The following is a 20684-nucleotide window of genomic DNA, read 5'->3' on the forward strand; positions in this document are numbered from 1 at the left end:
AGCGTTCAGCTAGGGATGTCGGGCAGGTTGCATGAAAGAAATCTAAAGCCAGAGGCCCATGGAATAGCCAGTTCGGAGCAGTTTCATTACAGAAAAATCAACTGTAGGTATCTGTTTCTGTAGTGTAGTGGTTATCACGTTCGCCTCACACGCGAAAGGTCCCCGGTTCGAAACCGGGCAGAAACAGTTGTTATATTGTGTTGGCTACAATGTTGATAGGTGCCGTTTTGCCATGGAATTGTCCAAGCCCTGAAGATTATTTCATGCAATCTCGTTCCAAGAAAGGGAATTCTCTCAAAACACTAAAGTAATCGGCGTGTGGATGTATCTGTTGGTTCTCAGACCTTGCTTTCAAAAGAGCCCTGCAATCGGTTCACTGCTCACCTAGAACAAGCATTAACATGGAGAATTGTTGGCACCAACAGGAATCTTATTTTAGTGGAGTGTTTCTGGCTTTGAGTGCAGAGGCCCTCGGCTCAATTCCAAGATGATCCTTCTCAGGGTGATGATACAAATGCATTGTCACCTTTACGTTTAATGTCAGAATCATTTATTTCCAGTTGGTGGTGTAAGAATGTTTGCAACAGTATGGCGATTTTTCCTAGCCATGCATGAATGAAAGCATATCACTCGCCTTTAGGTGTTTTTCTAATACATTGATATTTGCATCTTCCTTCCTAGCCTGCATGTTTGACTATCTTACAGGCTGCATGTAATAAGTATCACATCAGGGCCCTTCTTCTACTCAATTCACAACTGTTCTATCACGACATAGATAAGAAAGCTGCATCTGCTTTTGTTGTGTAGTGGTAATCAGGTTTACCTGACGTGTGAAAGCCCCATGCTTTGAAAGTACACAGTAACAAAGAAACCGATGACTTTTATAAAAAGGTGTCATGTGTGTCTCTTACTTTGCACAAAAAGTGCCAGAGATGACTTCATTTGCAGTCACTTGAAAAGTAGGGATTCTCCAATAAATGGTAAATGGTTGAAACAAATCTGAAGAAATGCATGACATACCTGTGTGTGTGTGTGTATGCATGTATGTATATATAGGGAGAGAGAGAGCGTCAATATAAACAGACTTTATTTCAATCAAGCTGTCTTTTCTATCCTTCAGGAGCAGAATGTTCTGATCATCAGCGCTCCAGAATGTAGTGTTTTCTTGGCAAGCATCACATATTGTGATGTGTTAGCTAAAAGTTCCATATCCTAGAGACTGATATATTCCTCTGTACTTGTACCTTGGGGATTCATCAAAACCTGGCATCATAAGCAGCTTTCTACTGCCACAGACTGGACAGCGAAACAATTTAAAATATCCCAGAAAAAGAAAATAAGCATGCTTAATCAGAGCTTTCTGGACAGGAAGGACATTTGAGCAAGTGAGGAATAAGCACTGCTTTTGTTAATTTGCATAGGCAGAATAGAGACTTCTGGGAAAAGGCCGAAATTACAGTCACAGAAAATGGCTGCATCTATAGAGAACGCTAAGAAGTGTTGGCAGCTTTTCCTCTGACCCTGGCCACTTTTACAAGCAATCCTATGATAGTCAGCAGGACCCACCCTAAAAAGGAAGGGGCATCCACTTGGACCCTTTCCACCTTTTCTAAATCTCGCCTGATCGAGCCTGATTGAGCACTGATTGAGCAGATAAGCACATGTCATTCTCATTTCAGAAAGGTATTGGTTAGCTTGCTGCTAGCAGCTCAGTTATGTTATGATGTTAGAGGCTATGCAAGGAATGCTTTAGTCCAGCGATATGCAGTTTTTAATGCGCCTTGCATTCAGCAGGAAGATCTTTAGCTTGAATCTGTGGCCTAGGTATTCACCTTGGTATTTCTTTTGGCACAAAGTGAAGGAGTATTTAAGAGAAAATGCACAATGTGTTTCTTATGTTGTTATGAACAACTTGTTACTCTTTCTCATTAAGCTTCAGCCACTGAAGAAATATATAAATAAGGGCTGACTTCCTGTAAGACGTGTCCAAAGCTGGGACAGAATAAAAGGAGACACTTGTAAATGATAGTGCTATCGTTTGAGAAAGGGTAAGTTGAGACTGACTTTCATGCGTATTCACAGACCAAGCATCATAAAGATACCAGCATGATCTTCATTGCGGGCTTAGAGCCGGTATTAGCTTTTGAGAGGTAAGAGGATTTTGAGGGCTCGTTGGTCTAGGGGTATGATTCTCGCTTTGGGTGCGAGAGGTCCCGGGTTCAAATCCCGGACGAGCCCTTTTCTTGGTACTCTTTTCAAGTTGTTTTGAAGTTTGCGTTTCAAAACCAACATCAATTTTTTCTTTGCAGTAGTGGATAATTCTTTGCTAGAGTCTCATGCTTCAGCCCTGCCCAGTCTGAGCTAATACCAAACATCTGGTCTTGCATGGCATGTACGAGCGTTCAGCTAGGGATGTCGGGCAGGTTGCATGAAAGAAATCTAAAGCCAGAGGCCCATGGAATAGCCAGTTCGGAGCAGTTTCATTACAGAAAAATCAACTGTAGGTATCTGTTTCTGTAGTGTAGTGGTTATCACGTTCGCCTCACACGCGAAAGGTCCCAGGTTCGAAACCGGGCAGAAACAGTTGTTATATTGTGTTGGCTACAATGTTGATAGGTGCCGTTTTGCCATGGAATTGTCCAAGCCCTGAAGATTATTTCATGCAATCTCGTTCCAAGAAAGGGAATTCTCTCAAAACACTAAAGTAATCGGCGTGTGGATGTATCTGTTGGTTCTCAGACCTTGCTTTCAAAAGAGCCCTGCAATCGGTTCACTGCTCACCTAGAACAAGCATTAACATGGAGAATTGTTGGCACCAACAGGAATCTTATTTTAGTGGAGTGTTTCTGGCTTTGAGTGCAGAGGCCCTCGGCTCAATTCCAAGATGATCCTTCTCAGGGTGATGATACAAATGCATTGTCACCTTTACGTTTAATGTCAGAATCATTTATTTCCAGTTGGTGGTGTAAGAATGTTTGCAACAGTATGGCGATTTTTCCTAGCCATGCATGAATGAAAGCATATCACTCGCCTTTAGGTGTTTTTCTAATACATTGATATTTGCATCTTCCTTCCTAGCCTGCATGTTTGACTATCTTACAGGCTGCATGTAATAAGTATCACATCAGGGCCCTTCTTCTACTCAATTCACAACTGTTCTATCACGACATAGATAAGAAAGCTGCATCTGCTTTTGTTGTGTAGTGGTAATCAGGTTTACCTGACGTGTGAAAGCCCCATGCTTTGAAAGTACACAGTAACAAAGAAACCGATGACTTTTATAAAAAGGTGTCATGTGTGTCTCTTACTTTGCACAAAAAGTGCCAGAGATGACTTCATTTGCAGTCACTTGAAAAGTAGGGATTCTCCAATAAATGGTAAATGGTTGAAACAAATCTGAAGAAATGCATGACATACCTGTGTGTGTGTGTGTATGCATGTATGTATATATAGGGAGAGAGAGAGCGTCAATATAAACAGACTTTATTTCAATCAAGCTGTCTTTTCTATCCTTCAGGAGCAGAATGTTCTGATCATCAGCGCTCCAGAATGTAGTGTTTTCTTGGCAAGCATCACATATTGTGATGTGTTAGCTAAAAGTTCCATATCCTAGAGACTGATATATTCCTCTGTACTTGTACCTTGGGGATTCATCAAAACCTGGCATCATAAGCAGCTTTCTACTGCCACAGACTGGACAGCGAAACAATTTAAAATATCCCAGAAAAAGAAAATAAGCATGCTTAATCAGAGCTTTCTGGACAGGAAGGACATTTGAGCAAGTGAGGAATAAGCACTGCTTTTGTTAATTTGCATAGGCAGAATAGAGACTTCTGGGAAAAGGCCGAAATTACAGTCACAGAAAATGGCTGCATCTATAGAGAACGCTAAGAAGTGTTGGCAGCTTTTCCTCTGACCCTGGCCACTTTTACAAGCAATCCTATGATAGTCAGCAGGACCCACCCTAAAAAGGAAGGGGCATCCACTTGGACCCTTTCCACCTTTTCTAAATCTCGCCTGATCGAGCCTGATTGAGCACTGGTTGAGCAGATAAGCACATGTCATTCTCATTTCAGAAAGGTATTGGTTAGCTTGCTGCTAGCAGCTCAGTTATGTTATGATGTTAGAGGCTATGCAAGGAATGCTTTAGTCCAGCGATATGCAGTTTTTATTGCGCCTTGCATTCAGCAGGAAGATCTTTAGCTTGAATCTGTGGCCTAGGTATTCACCTTGGTATTTCTTTTGGCACAAAGTGAAGGAGTATTTAAGAGAAAATGCACAATGTGTTTCTTATGTTGTTATGAACAACTTGTTACTCTTTCTCATTAAGCTTCAGCCACTGAAGAAATATATAAATAAGGGCTGACTTCCTGTAAGACGTGTCCAAAGCTGGGACGGAATAAAAGGAGACACTTGTAAATGATAGTGCTATCGTTTGAGAAAGGGTAAGTTGAGACTGACTTTCATGCGTATTCACAGACCAAGCATCATAAAGATACCAGCATGATCTTCATTGCGGGCTTAGAGCCGGTATTAGCTTTTGAGAGGTAAGAGGATTTTGAGGGCTCGTTGGTCGAGGGGTATGATTCTCGCTTTGGGTGCGAGAGGTCCCGGGTTCAAATCCCGGACGAGCCCTTTTCTTGGTACTCTTTTCAAGTTGTTTTGAAGTTTGCGTTTCAAAACCAACATCAATTTTTTCTTTGCAGTAGTGGATAATTCTTTGCTAGAGTCTCATGCTTCAGCCCTGCCCAGTCTGAGCTAATACCAAACATCTGGTCTTGCATGGCATGTACGAGCGTTCAGCTAGGGATGTCGGGCAGGTTGCATGAAAGAAATCTAAAGCCAGAGGCCCATGGAATAGCCAGTTCGGAGCAGTTTCATTACAGAAAAATCAACTGTAGGTATCTGTTTCTGTAGTGTAGTGGTTATCACGTTCGCCTCACACGCGAAAGGTCCCCGGTTCGAAACCGGGCAGAAACAGTTGTTATATTGTGTTGGCTACAATGTTGATAGGTGCCGTTTTGCCATGGAATTGTCCAAGCCCTGAAGATTATTTCATGCAATCTCGTTCCAAGAAAGGGAATTCTCTCAAAACACTAAAGTAATCGGCGTGTGGATGTATCTGTTGGTTCTCAGACCTTGCTTTCAAAAGAGCCCTGCAATCGGTTCACTGCTCACCTAGAACAAGCATTAACATGGAGAATTGTTGGCACCAACAGGAATCTTATTTTAGTGGAGTGTTTCTGGCTTTGAGTGCAGAGGCCCTCGGCTCAATTCCAAGATGATCCTTCTCAGGGTGATGATACAAATGCATTGTCACCTTTACGTTTAATGTCAGAATCATTTATTTCCAGTTGGTGGTGTAAGAATGTTTGCAACAGTATGGCGATTTTTCCTAGCCATGCATGAATGAAAGCATATCACTCGCCTTTAGGTGTTTTTCTAATACATTGATATTTGCATCTTCCTTCCTAGCCTGCATGTTTGACTATCTTACAGGCTGCATGTAATAAGTATCACATCAGGGCCCTTCTTCTACTCAATTCACAACTGTTCTATCACGACATAGATAAGAAAGCTGCATCTGCTTTTGTTGTGTAGTGGTAATCAGGTTTACCTGACGTGTGAAAGCCCCATGCTTTGAAAGTACACAGTAACAAAGAAACCGATGACTTTTATAAAAAGGTGTCATGTGTGTCTCTTACTTTGCACAAAAAGTGCCAGAGATGACTTCATTTGCAGTCACTTGAAAAGTAGGGATTCTCCAATAAATGGTAAATGGTTGAAACAAATCTGAAGAAATGCATGACATACCTGTGTGTGTGTGTGTATGCATGTATGTATATATAGGGAGAGAGAGAGCGTCAATATAAACAGACTTTATTTCAATCAAGCTGTCTTTTCTATCCTTCAGGAGCAGAATGTTCTGATCATCAGCGCTCCAGAATGTAGTGTTTTCTTGGCAAGCATCACATATTGTGATGTGTTAGCTAAAAGTTCCATATCCTAGAGACTGATATATTCCTCTGTACTTGTACCTTGGGGATTCATCAAAACCTGGCATCATAAGCAGCTTTCTACTGCCACAGACTGGACAGCGAAACAATTTAAAATATCCCAGAAAAAGAAAATAAGCATGCTTAATCAGAGCTTTCTGGACAGGAAGGACATTTGAGCAAGTGAGGAATAAGCACTGCTTTTGTTAATTTGCATAGGCAGAATAGAGACTTCTGGGAAAAGGCCGAAATTACAGTCACAGAAAATGGCTGCATCTATAGAGAACGCTAAGAAGTGTTGGCAGCTTTTCCTCTGACCCTGGCCACTTTTACAAGCAATCCTATGATAGTCAGCAGGACCCACCCTAAAAAGGAAGGGGCATCCACTTGGACCCTTTCCACCTTTTCTAAATCTCGCCTGATCGAGCACTGATCGAGCACTGATCGAGCACTGATCGAGCACTGATCGAGCACTGATCGAGCACTGATCGAGCACTGATCGAGCACTGATCGAGCACTGATCGAGCAGATAAGCACATGTCATTCTCATTTCAGAAAGGTATTGGTTAGCTTGCTGCTAGCAGCTCAGTTATGTTATGATGTTAGAGGCTATGCAAGGAATGCTTTAGTCCAGCGATATGCAGTTTTTATTGCGCCTTGCATTCAGCAGGAAGATCTTTAGCTTGAATCTGTGGCCTAGGTATTCACCTTGGTATTTCTTTTGGCACAAAGTGAAGGAGTATTTGAGAGAAAATGCACAATGTGTTTCTTATGTTGTTATGAACAACTTGTTACTCTTTCTCATTAAGCTTCAGCCACTGAAGAAATATATAAATAAGGGCTGACTTCCTGTAAGACGTGTCCAAAGCTGGGACGGAATAAAAGGAGACACTTGTAAATGATAGTGCTATCGTTTGAGAAAGGGTAAGTTGAGACTGACTTTCATGCGTATTCACAGACCAAGCATCATAAAGATACCAGCATGATCTTCATTGCGGGCTTAGAGCCGGTATTAGCTTTTGAGAGGTAAGAGGATTTTGAGGGCTCGTTGGTCTAGGGGTATGATTCTCGCTTTGGGTGCGAGAGGTCCCGGGTTCAAATCCCGGACGAGCCCTTTTCTTGGTACTCTTTTCAAGTTGTTTTGAAGTTTGCGTTTCAAAACCAACATCAATTTTTTCTTTGCAGTAGTGGATAATTCTTTGCTAGAGTCTCATGCTTCAGCCCTGCCCAGTCTGAGCTAATACCAAACATCTGGTCTTGCATGGCATGTACGAGCGTTCAGCTAGGGATGTCGGGCAGGTTGCATGAAAGAAATCTAAAGCCAGAGGCCCATGGAATAGCCAGTTCGGAGCAGTTTCATTACAGAAAAATCAACTGTAGGTATCTGTTTCTGTAGTGTAGTGGTTATCACGTTCGCCTCACACGCGAAAGGTCCCCGGTTCGAAACCGGGCAGAAACAGTTGTTATATTGTGTTGGCTACAATGTTGATAGGTGCCGTTTTGCCATGGAATTGTCCAAGCCCTGAAGATTATTTCATGCAATCTCGTTCCAAGAAAGGGAATTCTCTCAAAACACTAAAGTAATCGGCGTGTGGATGTATCTGTTGGTTCTCAGACCTTGCTTTCAAAAGAGCCCTGCAATCGGTTCACTGCTCACCTAGAACAAGCATTAACATGGAGAATTGTTGGCACCAACAGGAATCTTATTTTAGTGGAGTGTTTCTGGCTTTGAGTGCAGAGGCCCTCGGCTCAATTCCAAGATGATCCTTCTCAGGGTGATGATACAAATGCATTGTCACCTTTACGTTTAATGTCAGAATCATTTATTTCCAGTTGGTGGTGTAAGAATGTTTGCAACAGTATGGCGATTTTTCCTAGCCATGCATGAATGAAAGCATATCACTCGCCTTTAGGTGTTTTTCTAATACATTGATATTTGCATCTTCCTTCCTAGCCTGCATGTTTGACTATCTTACAGGCTGCATGTAATAAGTATCACATCAGGGCCCTTCTTCTACTCAATTCACAACTGTTCTATCACGACATAGATAAGAAAGCTGCATCTGCTTTTGTTGTGTAGTGGTAATCAGGTTTACCTGACGTGTGAAAGCCCCATGCTTTGAAAGTACACAGTAACAAAGAAACCGATGACTTTTATAAAAAGGTGTCATGTGTGTCTCTTACTTTGCACAAAAAGTGCCAGAGATGACTTCATTTGCAGTCACTTGAAAAGTAGGGATTCTCCAATAAATGGTAAATGGTTGAAACAAATCTGAAGAAATGCATGACATACCTGTGTGTGTGTGTGTATGCATGTATGTATATATAGGGAGAGAGAGAGCGTCAATATAAACAGACTTTATTTCAATCAAGCTGTCTTTTCTATCCTTCAGGAGCAGAATGTTCTGATCATCAGCGCTCCAGAATGTAGTGTTTTCTTGGCAAGCATCACATATTGTGATGTGTTAGCTAAAAGTTCCATATCCTAGAGACTGATATATTCCTCTGTACTTGTACCTTGGGGATTCATCAAAACCTGGCATCATAAGCAGCTTTCTACTGCCACAGACTGGACAGCGAAACAATTTAAAATATCCCAGAAAAAGAAAATAAGCATGCTTAATCAGAGCTTTCTGGACAGGAAGGACATTTGAGCAAGTGAGGAATAAGCACTGCTTTTGTTAATTTGCATAGGCAGAATAGAGACTTCTGGGAAAAGGCCGAAATTACAGTCACAGAAAATGGCTGCATCTATAGAGAACGCTAAGAAGTGTTGGCAGCTTTTCCTCTGACCCTGGCCACTTTTACAAGCAATCCTATGATAGTCAGCAGGACCCACCCTAAAAAGGAAGGGGCATCCACTTGGACCCTTTCCACCTTTTCTAAATCTCGCCTGATCGAGCCTGATTGAGCACTGATTGAGCAGATAAGCACATGTCATTCTCATTTCAGAAAGGTATTGGTTAGCTTGCTGCTAGCAGCTCAGTTATGTTATGATGTTAGAGGCTATGCAAGGAATGCTTTAGTCCAGCGATATGCAGTTTTTAATGCGCCTTGCATTCAGCAGGAAGATCTTTAGCTTGAATCTGTGGCCTAGGTATTCACCTTGGTATTTCTTTTGGCACAAAGTGAAGGAGTATTTAAGAGAAAATGCACAATGTGTTTCTTATGTTGTTATGAACAACTTGTTACTCTTTCTCATTAAGCTTCAGCCACTGAAGAAATATATAAATAAGGGCTGACTTCCTGTAAGACGTGTCCAAAGCTGGGACGGAATAAAAGGAGACACTTGTAAATGATAGTGCTATCGTTTGAGAAAGGGTAAGTTGAGACTGACTTTCATGCGTATTCACAGACCAAGCATCATAAAGATACCAGCATGATCTTCATTGCGGGCTTAGAGCCGGTATTAGCTTTTGAGAGGTAAGAGGATTTTGAGGGCTCGTTGGTCTAGGGGTATGATTCTCGCTTTGGGTGCGAGAGGTCCCGGGTTCAAATCCCGGACGAGCCCTTTTCTTGGTACTCTTTTCAAGTTGTTTTGAAGTTTGCGTTTCAAAACCAACATCAATTTTTTCTTTGCAGTAGTGGATAATTCTTTGCTAGAGTCTCATGCTTCAGCCCTGCCCAGTCTGAGCTAATACCAAACATCTGGTCTTGCATGGCATGTACGAGCGTTCAGCTAGGGATGTCGGGCAGGTTGCATGAAAGAAATCTAAAGCCAGAGGCCCATGGAATAGCCAGTTCGGAGCAGTTTCATTACAGAAAAATCAACTGTAGGTATCTGTTTCTGTAGTGTAGTGGTTATCACGTTCGCCTCACACGCGAAAGGTCCCCGGTTCGAAACCGGGCAGAAACAGTTGTTATATTGTGTTGGCTACAATGTTGATAGGTGCCGTTTTGCCATGGAATTGTCCAAGCCCTGAAGATTATTTCATGCAATCTCGTTCCAAGAAAGGGAATTCTCTCAAAACACTAAAGTAATCGGCGTGTGGATGTATCTGTTGGTTCTCAGACCTTGCTTTCAAAAGAGCCCTGCAATCGGTTCACTGCTCACCTAGAACAAGCATTAACATGGAGAATTGTTGGCACCAACAGGAATCTTATTTTAGTGGAGTGTTTCTGGCTTTGAGTGCAGAGGCCCTCGGCTCAATTCCAAGATGATCCTTCTCAGGGTGATGATACAAATGCATTGTCACCTTTACGTTTAATGTCAGAATCATTTATTTCCAGTTGGTGGTGTAAGAATGTTTGCAACAGTATGGCGATTTTTCCTAGCCATGCATGAATGAAAGCATATCACTCGCCTTTAGGTGTTTTTCTAATACATTGATATTTGCATCTTCCTTCCTAGCCTGCATGTTTGACTATCTTACAGGCTGCATGTAATAAGTATCACATCAGGGCCCTTCTTCTACTCAATTCACAACTGTTCTATCACGACATAGATAAGAAAGCTGCATCTGCTTTTGTTGTGTAGTGGTAATCAGGTTTACCTGACGTGTGAAAGCCCCATGCTTTGAAAGTACACAGTAACAAAGAAACCGATGACTTTTATAAAAAGGTGTCATGTGTGTCTCTTACTTTGCACAAAAAGTGCCAGAGATGACTTCATTTGCAGTCACTTGAAAAGTAGGGATTCTCCAATAAATGGTAAATGGTTGAAACAAATCTGAAGAAATGCATGACATACCTGTGTGTGTGTGTGTATGCATGTATGTATATATAGGGAGAGAGAGAGCGTCAATATAAACAGACTTTATTTCAATCAAGCTGTCTTTTCTATCCTTCAGGAGCAGAATGTTCTGATCATCAGCGCTCCAGAATGTAGTGTTTTCTTGGCAAGCATCACATATTGTGATGTGTTAGCTAAAAGTTCCATATCCTAGAGACTGATATATTCCTCTGTACTTGTACCTTGGGGATTCATCAAAACCTGGCATCATAAGCAGCTTTCTACTGCCACAGACTGGACAGCGAAACAATTTAAAATATCCCAGAAAAAGAAAATAAGCATGCTTAATCAGAGCTTTCTGGACAGGAAGGACATTTGAGCAAGTGAGGAATAAGCACTGCTTTTGTTAATTTGCATAGGCAGAATAGAGACTTCTGGGAAAAGGCCGAAATTACAGTCACAGAAAATGGCTGCATCTATAGAGAACGCTAAGAAGTGTTGGCAGCTTTTCCTCTGACCCTGGCCACTTTTACAAGCAATCCTATGATAGTCAGCAGGACCCACCCTAAAAAGGAAGGGGCATCCACTTGGACCCTTTCCACCTTTTCTAAATCTCGCCTGATCGAGCCTGATTGAGCACTGATTGAGCAGATAAGCACATGTCATTCTCATTTCAGAAAGGTATTGGTTAGCTTGCTGCTAGCAGCTCAGTTATGTTATGATGTTAGAGGCTATGCAAGGAATGCTTTAGTCCAGCGATATGCAGTTTTTAATGCGCCTTGCATTCAGCAGGAAGATCTTTAGCTTGAATCTGTGGCCTAGGTATTCACCTTGGTATTTCTTTTGGCACAAAGTGAAGGAGTATTTAAGAGAAAATGCACAATGTGTTTCTTATGTTGTTATGAACAACTTGTTACTCTTTCTCATTAAGCTTCAGCCACTGAAGAAATATATAAATAAGGGCTGACTTCCTGTAAGACGTGTCCAAAGCTGGGACGGAATAAAAGGAGACACTTGTAAATGATAGTGCTATCGTTTGAGAAAGGGTAAGTTGAGACTGACTTTCATGCGTATTCACAGACCAAGCATCATAAAGATACCAGCATGATCTTCATTGCGGGCTTAGAGCCGGTATTAGCTTTTGAGAGGTAAGAGGATTTTGAGGGCTCGTTGGTCTAGGGGTATGATTCTCGCTTTGGGTGCGAGAGGTCCCGGGTTCAAATCCCGGACGAGCCCTTTTCTTGGTACTCTTTTCAAGTTGTTTTGAAGTTTGCGTTTCAAAACCAACATCAATTTTTTCTTTGCAGTAGTGGATAATTCTTTGCTAGAGTCTCATGCTTCAGCCCTGCCCAGTCTGAGCTAATACCAAACATCTGGTCTTGCATGGCATGTACGAGCGTTCAGCTAGGGATGTCGGGCAGGTTGCATGAAAGAAATCTAAAGCCAGAGGCCCATGGAATAGCCAGTTCGGAGCAGTTTCATTACAGAAAAATCAACTGTAGGTATCTGTTTCTGTAGTGTAGTGGTTATCACGTTCGCCTCACACGCGAAAGGTCCCCGGTTCGAAACCGGGCAGAAACAGTTGTTATATTGTGTTGGCTACAATGTTGATAGGTGCCGTTTTGCCATGGAATTGTCCAAGCCCTGAAGATTATTTCATGCAATCTCGTTCCAAGAAAGGGAATTCTCTCAAAACACTAAAGTAATCGGCGTGTGGATGTATCTGTTGGTTCTCAGACCTTGCTTTCAAAAGAGCCCTGCAATCGGTTCACTGCTCACCTAGAACAAGCATTAACATGGAGAATTGTTGGCACCAACAGGAATCTTATTTTAGTGGAGTGTTTCTGGCTTTGAGTGCAGAGGCCCTCGGCTCAATTCCAAGATGATCCTTCTCAGGGTGATGATACAAATGCATTGTCACCTTTACGTTTAATGTCAGAATCATTTATTTCCAGTTGGTGGTGTAAGAATGTTTGCAACAGTATGGCGATTTTTCCTAGCCATGCATGAATGAAAGCATATCACTCGCCTTTAGGTGTTTTTCTAATACATTGATATTTGCATCTTCCTTCCTAGCCTGCATGTTTGACTATCTTACAGGCTGCATGTAATAAGTATCACATCAGGGCCCTTCTTCTACTCAATTCACAACTGTTCTATCACGACATAGATAAGAAAGCTGCATCTGCTTTTGTTGTGTAGTGGTAATCAGGTTTACCTGACGTGTGAAAGCCCCATGCTTTGAAAGTACACAGTAACAAAGAAACCGATGACTTTTATAAAAAGGTGTCATGTGTGTCTCTTACTTTGCACAAAAAGTGCCAGAGATGACTTCATTTGCAGTCACTTGAAAAGTAGGGATTCTCCAATAAATGGTAAATGGTTGAAACAAATCTGAAGAAATGCATGACATACCTGTGTGTGTGTGTGTATGCATGTATGTATATATAGGGAGAGAGAGAGCGTCAATATAAACAGACTTTATTTCAATCAAGCTGTCTTTTCTATCCTTCAGGAGCAGAATGTTCTGATCATCAGCGCTCCAGAATGTAGTGTTTTCTTGGCAAGCATCACATATTGTGATGTGTTAGCTAAAAGTTCCATATCCTAGAGACTGATATATTCCTCTGTACTTGTACCTTGGGGATTCATCAAAACCTGGCATCATAAGCAGCTTTCTACTGCCACAGACTGGACAGCGAAACAATTTAAAATATCCCAGAAAAAGAAAATAAGCATGCTTAATCAGAGCTTTCTGGACAGGAAGGACATTTGAGCAAGTGAGGAATAAGCACTGCTTTTGTTAATTTGCATAGGCAGAATAGAGACTTCTGGGAAAAGGCCGAAATTACAGTCACAGAAAATGGCTGCATCTATAGAGAACGCTAAGAAGTGTTGGCAGCTTTTCCTCTGACCCTGGCCACTTTTACAAGCAATCCTATGATAGTCAGCAGGACCCACCCTAAAAAGGAAGGGGCATCCACTTGGACCCTTTCCACCTTTTCTAAATCTCGCCTGATCGAGCCTGATTGAGCACTGATTGAGCAGATAAGCACATGTCATTCTCATTTCAGAAAGGTATTGGTTAGCTTGCTGCTAGCAGCTCAGTTATGTTATGATGTTAGAGGCTATGCAAGGAATGCTTTAGTCCAGCGATATGCAGTTTTTAATGCGCCTTGCATTCAGCAGGAAGATCTTTAGCTTGAATCTGTGGCCTAGGTATTCACCTTGGTATTTCTTTTGGCACAAAGTGAAGGAGTATTTGAGAGAAAATGCACAATGTGTTTCTTATGTTGTTATGAACAACTTGTTACTCTTTCTCATTAAGCTTCAGCCACTGCAGAAATATATAAATAAGGGCTGACTTCCTGTAAGACGTGTCCAAAGCTGGGACGGAATAAAAGGAGACACTTGTAAATGATAGTGCTATCGTTTGAGAAAGGGTAAGTTGAGACTGACTTTCATGCGTATTCACAGACCAAGCATCATAAAGATACCAGCATGATCTTCATTGCGGGCTTAGAGCCGGTATTAGCTTTTGAGAGGTAAGAGAATTTTGAGGGCTCGTTGGTCTAGGGGTATGATTCTCGCTTTGGGTGCGAGAGGTCCCGGGTTCAAATCCCTGACGAGCCCTTTTCTTGGTACTCTTTTCAAGTTGTTTTGAAGTTTGCGTTTCAAAACCAACATCAATTTTTTCTTTGCAGTAGTGGATAATTCTTTGCTAGAGTCTCATGCTTCAGCCCTGCCCAGTCTGAGCTAATACCAAACATCTGGTCTTGCATGGCATGTACGAGCGTTCAGCTAGGGATGTCGGGCAGGTTGCATGAAAGAAATCTAAAGCCAGAGGCCCATGGAATAGCCAGTTCGGAGCAGTTTCATTACAGAAAAATCAACTGTAGGTATCTGTTTCTGTAGTGTAGTGGTTATCAAGTTCGCCTCACACGCGAAAGGTCCCCGGTTCGAAACCGGGCAGAAACAGTTGTTATATTGTGTTGGCTACAATGTTGATAGGTGCCGTTTTGCCATGGAATTGTCCAAGTCCTGAAGATTATTTCATGCAATCTCGTTCCAAGAAAGGGAATTCTCTCAAAACACTAAAGTAATCGGCGTGTGGATGTATCTGTTGGTTCTCAGACCTTGCTTTCAAAAGAGCCCTGTAATCGGTTCACTGCTCACCTAGAACAAGCATTAACATGGAGAATTGTTGGCACCAACAGGAATCTTATTTTAGTGGAGTGTTTCTGGCTTTGAGTGCAGAGGCCCTCGGCTCAATTCCAAGATGATCCTTCTCAAGGTGATGATACAAATGCATTCTCACCTTTACGTTTAATGTCAGAATCATTTATTTCCAGTTGGTGGTGTAAGAATGTTTGCAACAGTATGGCGATTTTTCCTAGCCATGCATGAATGAAAGCATATCACTCGCCTTTAGGTGTTTTTCTAATACATTGATTTTTGCATCTTCCTTCCTAGCCTGCATGTTTGACTATCTTACAGGCTGCATGTAATAAGTATCACATCAGGGCCCTTCTTCTACTCAATTCACAACTGTTCTATCACGACATAGATAAGAAAGCTGCATCTGCTTTTGTTGTGTAGTGGTAATCAGGTTTACCTGACGTGTGAAAGCCCCATGCTTTGAAAGTACACAGTAACAAAGAAACCGATGACTTTTATAATAAGGTGTCATGTGTGTCTCTTACTTTGCACAAAAAGTGCCAGAGATGACTTCATTTGCAGTCACTTGAAAAGTAGGGATTCTCCAATAAATGGTAAATGGTTGAAACAAATCTGAAGAAATGCATGACATACCTGTGTGTGTGTGTGTGTATGCATGTATGTATATATAGGGAGAGAGAGAGCGTCAATATAAACAGACTTTATTTCAATCAAGCTGTCTTTTCTATCCTTCAGGAGCAGAATGTTCTGATCATCAGCGCTCCAGAATGTAGTGTTTTCTTGGCAAGCATCACATATTGTGATGTGTTAGCTAAAAGTTCCATATCCTAGAGACTGATATATTCCTCTGTACTTGTACCTTGGGGATTCATCAAAACCTGGCATCATAAGCAGCTTTCTACTGCCACAGACTGGACAGCGAAACAATTTAAAATATCCCAGAAAAAGAAAATAAGCATGCTTAATCAGAGCTTTCTGGACAGGAAGGACATTTGAGCAAGTGAGGAATAAGCACTGCTTTTGTTAATTTGCATAGGCAGAATAGAGACTTCTGGGAAAAGGCCGAAATTACAGTCACAGAAAATGGCTGCATCTATAGAGAACGCTAAGAAGTGTTGGCAGCTTTTCCTCTGACCCTGGCCACTTTTACAAGCAATCCTATGATAGTCAGCAGGACCCACCCTCAAAAGGAAGGGGCATCCACTTGGACCCTTTCCACCTTTTCTAAATCTCGCCTGATCGAGCCTGATTGAGCACTGATTGAGCAGATAAGCACATGTCATTCTCATTTCAGAAAGGTATTGGTTAGCTTGCTGCTAGCAGCTCAGTTATGTTATGATGTTAGAGGCTATGCAAGGAATGCTTTAGTCCAGCGATATGCAGTTTTTAATGCGCCTTGCATTCAGCAGGAAGATCTTTAGCTTGAATCTGTGGCCTAGGTATTCACCTTGGTATTTCTTTTGGCACAAAGTGAAGGAGTATTTAAGAGAAAATGCACAATGTGTTTCTTATGTTGTTATGAACAACTTGTTACTCTTTCTCATTAAGCTTCAGCCACTGAAGAAATATATAAATAAGGGCTGACTTCCTGTAAGACGTGTCCAAAGCTGGGACGGAATAAAAGGAGACACTTGTAAATGATAGTGCTATCGTTTGAGAAAGGGTAAGTTGAGACTGACTTTCATGCGTATTCACAGACCAAGCATCATAAAGATACCAGCATGATCTTCATTGCGGGCTTAGAGCCGGTATTAGCTTTTGAGAGGTAAGAGGATTTTGAGGGCTCGTTGGTCTAGGGGTATGATTCTCGCTTTGGGTGCGAGAGGTCCCGGGTTCAAATCCCGGACGAGCCCTTTTCTTGGTACTCTTTTCAAGTTGTTTTGAAGTTTGCGTTTCAAAACCAACATCAATTTTTTCTTTGCAGTAGTGGATAATTCTTTGCTAGAGTCTCATGCTTCAGCCCTGCCCAGTCTGAGCTAATACCAAACATCTGGTCTTGCATGGCATGTACGAGCGTTCAGCTAGGGATGTCGGGCAGGTTGCATGAAAGAAATCTAAAGCCAGAGGCCCATGGAATAGCCAGTTCGGAGCAGTTTCATTACAGAAAAATCAACTGTAGGTATCTGTTTCTGTAGTGTAGTGGTTATCACGTTCGCCTCACACGCGAAAGGTCCCCGGTTCGAAACCGGGCAGAAACAGTTGTTATATTGTGTTGGCTACAATGTTGATAGGTGCCGTTTTGCCATGGAATTGTCCAAGCCCTGAAGATTATTTCATGCAATCTCGTTCCAAGAAAGGGAATTCTCTCAAAACACTAAAGTAATCGGCGTGTGGATGTATCTGTTGGTTCTCAGACCTTGCTTTCAAAAGAGCCCTGCAATCGGTTCACTGCTCACCTAGAACAAGCATTAACATGGAGAATTGTTGGCACCAACAGGAATCTTATTTTAGTGGAGTGTTTCTGGCTTTGAGTGCAGAGGCCCTCGGCTCAATTCCAAGATGATCCTTCTCAGGGTGATGATACAAATGCATTGTCACCTTTACGTTTAATGTCAGAATCATTTATTTCCAGTTGGTGGTGTAAGAATGTTTGCAACAGTATGGCGATTTTTCCTAGCCATGCATGAATGAAAGCATATCACTCGCCTTTAGGTGTTTTTCTAATACATTGATATTTGCATCTTCCTTCCTAGCCTGCATGTTTGACTATCTTACAGGCTGCATGTAATAAGTATCACATCAGGGCCCTTCTTCTACTCAATTCACAACTGTTCTATCACGACATAGATAAGAAAGCTGCATCTGCTTTTGTTGTGTAGTGGTAATCAGGTTTACCTGACGTGTGAAAGCCCCATGCTTTGAAAGTACACAGTAACAAAGAAACCGATGACTTTTATAAAAAGGTGTCATGTGTGTCTCTTACTTTGCACAAAAAGTGCCAGAGATGACTTCATTTGCAGTCACTTGAAAAGTAGGGATTCTCCAATAAATGGTAAATGGTTGAAACAAATCTGAAGAAATGCATGACATACCTGTGTGTGTGTGTGTATGCATGTATGTATATATAGGGAGAGAGAGAGCGTCAATATAAACAGACTTTATTTCAATCAAGCTGTCTTTTCTATCCTTCAGGAGCAGAATGTTCTGATCATCAGCGCTCCAGAATGTAGTGTTTTCTTGGCAAGCATCACATATTGTGATGTGTTAGCTAAAAGTTCCATATCCTAGAGACTGATATATTCCTCTGTACTTGTACCTTGGGGATTCATCAAAACCTGGCATCATAAGCAGCTTTCTACTGCCACAGACTGGACAGCGAAACAATTTAAAATATCCCAGAAAAAGAAAATAAGCATGCTTAATCAGAGCTTTCTGGACAGGAAGGACATTTGAGCAAGTGAGGAATAAGCACTGCTTTTGTTAATTTGCATAGGCAGAATAGAGACTTCTGGGAAAAGGCCGAAATTACAGTCACAGAAAATGGCTGCATCTATAGAGAACGCTAAGAAGTGTTGGCAGCTTTTCCTCTGACCCTGGCCACTTTTACAAGCAATCCTATGATAGTCAGCAGGACCCACCCTAAAAAGGAAGGGGCATCCACTTGGACCCTTTCCACCTTTTCTAAATCTCGCCTGATCGAGCCTGATTGAGCACTGATTGAGCAGATAAGCACATGTCATTCTCATTTCAGAAAGGTATTGGTTAGCTTGCTGCTAGCAGCTCAGTTATGTTATGATGTTAGAGGCTATGCAAGGAATGCTTTAGTCCAGCGATATGCAGTTTTTAATGCGCCTTGCATTCAGCAGGAAGATCTTTAGCTTGAATCTGTGGCCTAGGTATTCACCTTGGTATTTCTTTTGGCACAAAGTGAAGGAGTATTTGAGAGAAAATGCACAATGTGTTTCTTATGTTGTTATGAACAACTTGTTACTCTTTCTCATTAAGCTTCAGCCACTGCAGAAATATATAAATAAGGGCTGACTTCCTGTAAGACGTGTCCAAAGCTGGGACGGAATAAAAGGAGACACTTGTAAATGATAGTGCTATCGTTTGAGAAAGGGTAAGTTGAGACTGACTTTCATGCGTATTCACAGACCAAGCATCATAAAGATACCAGCATGATCTTCATTGCGGGCTTAGAGCCGGTATTAGCTTTTGAGAGGTAAGAGAATTTTGAGGGCTCGTTGGTCTAGGGGTATGATTCTCGCTTTGGGTGCGAGAGGTCCCGGGTTCAAATCCCTGACGAGCCCTTTTCTTGGTACTCTTTTCAAGTTGTTTTGAAGTTTGCGTTTCAAAACCAACATCAATTTTTTCTTTGCAGTAGTGGATAATTCTTTGCTAGAGTCTCATGCTTCAGCCCTGCCCAGTCTGAGCTAATACCAAACATCTGGTCTTGCATGGCATGTACGAGCGTTCAGCTAGGGATGTCGGGCAGGTTGCATGAAAGAAATCTAAAGCCAGAGGCCCATGGAATAGCCAGTTCGGAGCAGTTTCATTACAGAAAAATCAACTGTAGGTATCTGTTTCTGTAGTGTAGTGGTTATCAAGTTCGCCTCACACGCGAAAGGTCCCCGGTTCGAAACCGGGCAGAAACAGTTGTTATATTGTGTTGGCTACAATGTTGATAGGTGCCGTTTTGCCATGGAATTGTCCAAGTCCTGAAGATTATTTCATGCAATCTCGTTCCAAGAAAGGGAATTCTCTCAAAACACTAAAGTAATCGGCGTGTGGATGTATCTGTTGGTTCTCAGACCTTGCTTTCAAAAGAGCCCTGTAATCGGTTCACTGCTCACCTAGAACAAGCATTAACATGGAGAATTGTTGGCACCAACAGGAATCTTATTTTAGTGGAGTGTTTCTGGCTTTGAGTGCAGAGGCCCTCGGCTCAATTCCAAGATGATCCTTCTCAAGGTGATGATACAAATGCATTCTCACCTTTACGTTTAATGTCAGAATCATTTATTTCCAGTTGGTGGTGTAAGAATGTTTGCAACAGTATGGCGATTTTTCCTAGCCATGCATGAATGAAAGCATATCACTCGCCTTTAGGTGTTTTTCTAATACATTGATTTTTGCATCTTCCTTCCTAGCCTGCATGTTTGACTATCTTACAGGCTGCATGTAATAAGTATCACATCAGGGCCCTTCTTCTACTCAATTCACAACTGTTCTATCACGACATAGATAAGAAAGCTGCATCTGCTTTTGTTGTGTAGTGGTAATCAGGTTTACCTGACGTGTGAAAGCCCCATGCTTTGAAAGTACACAGTAACAAAGAAACCGATGACTTTTATAATAAGGTGTCATGTGTGTCTCTTACTTTGCACAAAAAGTGCCAGAGATGACTTCATTTGCAGTCACTTGAAAAGTAGGGATTCTCCAATAAATGGTAAATGGTTGAAACAAATCTGAAGAAATGCATGACATACCTGTGTGTGTGTGTGTATGCATGTATGTATATATAGGGAGAGAGAGAGCGTCAATATAAACAGACTTTATTTCAATCAAGCTGTCTTTTCTATCCTTCAGGAGCAGAATGTTCTGATCATCAGCGCTCCAGAATGTAGTGTTTTCTTGGCAAGCATCACATATTGTGATGTGTTAGCTAAAAGTTCCATATCCTAGAGACTGATATATTCCTCTGTACTTGTACCTTGGGGATTCATCAAAACCTGGCATCATAAGCAGCTTTCTACTGCCACAGACTGGACAGCGAAACAATTTAAAATATCCCAGAAAAAGAAAATAAGCATGCTTAATCAGAGCTTTCTGGACAGGAAGGACATTTGAGCAAGTGAGGAATAAGCACTGCTTTTGTTAATTTGCATAGGCAGAAT

The 20684-nt window shown here is 41.7% G+C and overlaps 11 non-coding genes across 11 annotated transcripts; all 11 read left to right on the top strand.

The window, feature by feature from the left end:
• Positions 1 to 113: 113 nt before the first annotated feature.
• On the top strand, positions 114 to 186 carry TRNAV-CAC (transfer RNA valine (anticodon CAC)). The gene has a single exon. It is a non-coding gene; the product is annotated as a tRNA-Val (tRNA).
• A 1980-nt stretch (positions 187 to 2166) lies between these two features.
• Positions 2167 to 2238, top strand: TRNAP-UGG (transfer RNA proline (anticodon UGG)). The gene has a single exon. It is a non-coding gene; the product is annotated as a tRNA-Pro (tRNA).
• Positions 2239 to 4907: 2669 nt separating this feature from the next.
• Positions 4908 to 4980, top strand: TRNAV-CAC (transfer RNA valine (anticodon CAC)). The gene has a single exon. It is a non-coding gene; the product is annotated as a tRNA-Val (tRNA).
• Positions 4981 to 7038: 2058 nt separating this feature from the next.
• On the top strand, positions 7039 to 7110 carry TRNAP-UGG (transfer RNA proline (anticodon UGG)). Its single transcript has one exon. It is a non-coding gene; the product is annotated as a tRNA-Pro (tRNA).
• Positions 7111 to 7382: 272 nt separating this feature from the next.
• TRNAV-CAC (transfer RNA valine (anticodon CAC)) lies at positions 7383 to 7455 on the top strand. Its single transcript has one exon. It is a non-coding gene; the product is annotated as a tRNA-Val (tRNA).
• A 1980-nt stretch (positions 7456 to 9435) lies between these two features.
• On the top strand, positions 9436 to 9507 carry TRNAP-UGG (transfer RNA proline (anticodon UGG)). Its single transcript has one exon. It is a non-coding gene; the product is annotated as a tRNA-Pro (tRNA).
• A 272-nt stretch (positions 9508 to 9779) lies between these two features.
• Positions 9780 to 9852, top strand: TRNAV-CAC (transfer RNA valine (anticodon CAC)). The gene has a single exon. It is a non-coding gene; the product is annotated as a tRNA-Val (tRNA).
• A 1980-nt stretch (positions 9853 to 11832) lies between these two features.
• TRNAP-UGG (transfer RNA proline (anticodon UGG)) lies at positions 11833 to 11904 on the top strand. The gene has a single exon. It is a non-coding gene; the product is annotated as a tRNA-Pro (tRNA).
• A 272-nt stretch (positions 11905 to 12176) lies between these two features.
• TRNAV-CAC (transfer RNA valine (anticodon CAC)) lies at positions 12177 to 12249 on the top strand. Its single transcript has one exon. It is a non-coding gene; the product is annotated as a tRNA-Val (tRNA).
• Positions 12250 to 16628: 4379 nt separating this feature from the next.
• On the top strand, positions 16629 to 16700 carry TRNAP-UGG (transfer RNA proline (anticodon UGG)). Its single transcript has one exon. It is a non-coding gene; the product is annotated as a tRNA-Pro (tRNA).
• A 272-nt stretch (positions 16701 to 16972) lies between these two features.
• On the top strand, positions 16973 to 17045 carry TRNAV-CAC (transfer RNA valine (anticodon CAC)). Its single transcript has one exon. It is a non-coding gene; the product is annotated as a tRNA-Val (tRNA).
• Positions 17046 to 20684: the final 3639 nt, after the last annotated feature.

The sequence above is a fragment of the Triturus cristatus genome, chromosome 8 (genome assembly GCF_964204655.1).
Source record: "Triturus cristatus chromosome 8, aTriCri1.1, whole genome shotgun sequence".
Classification (NCBI taxonomy): domain Eukaryota; kingdom Metazoa; phylum Chordata; class Amphibia; order Caudata; family Salamandridae; genus Triturus; species Triturus cristatus.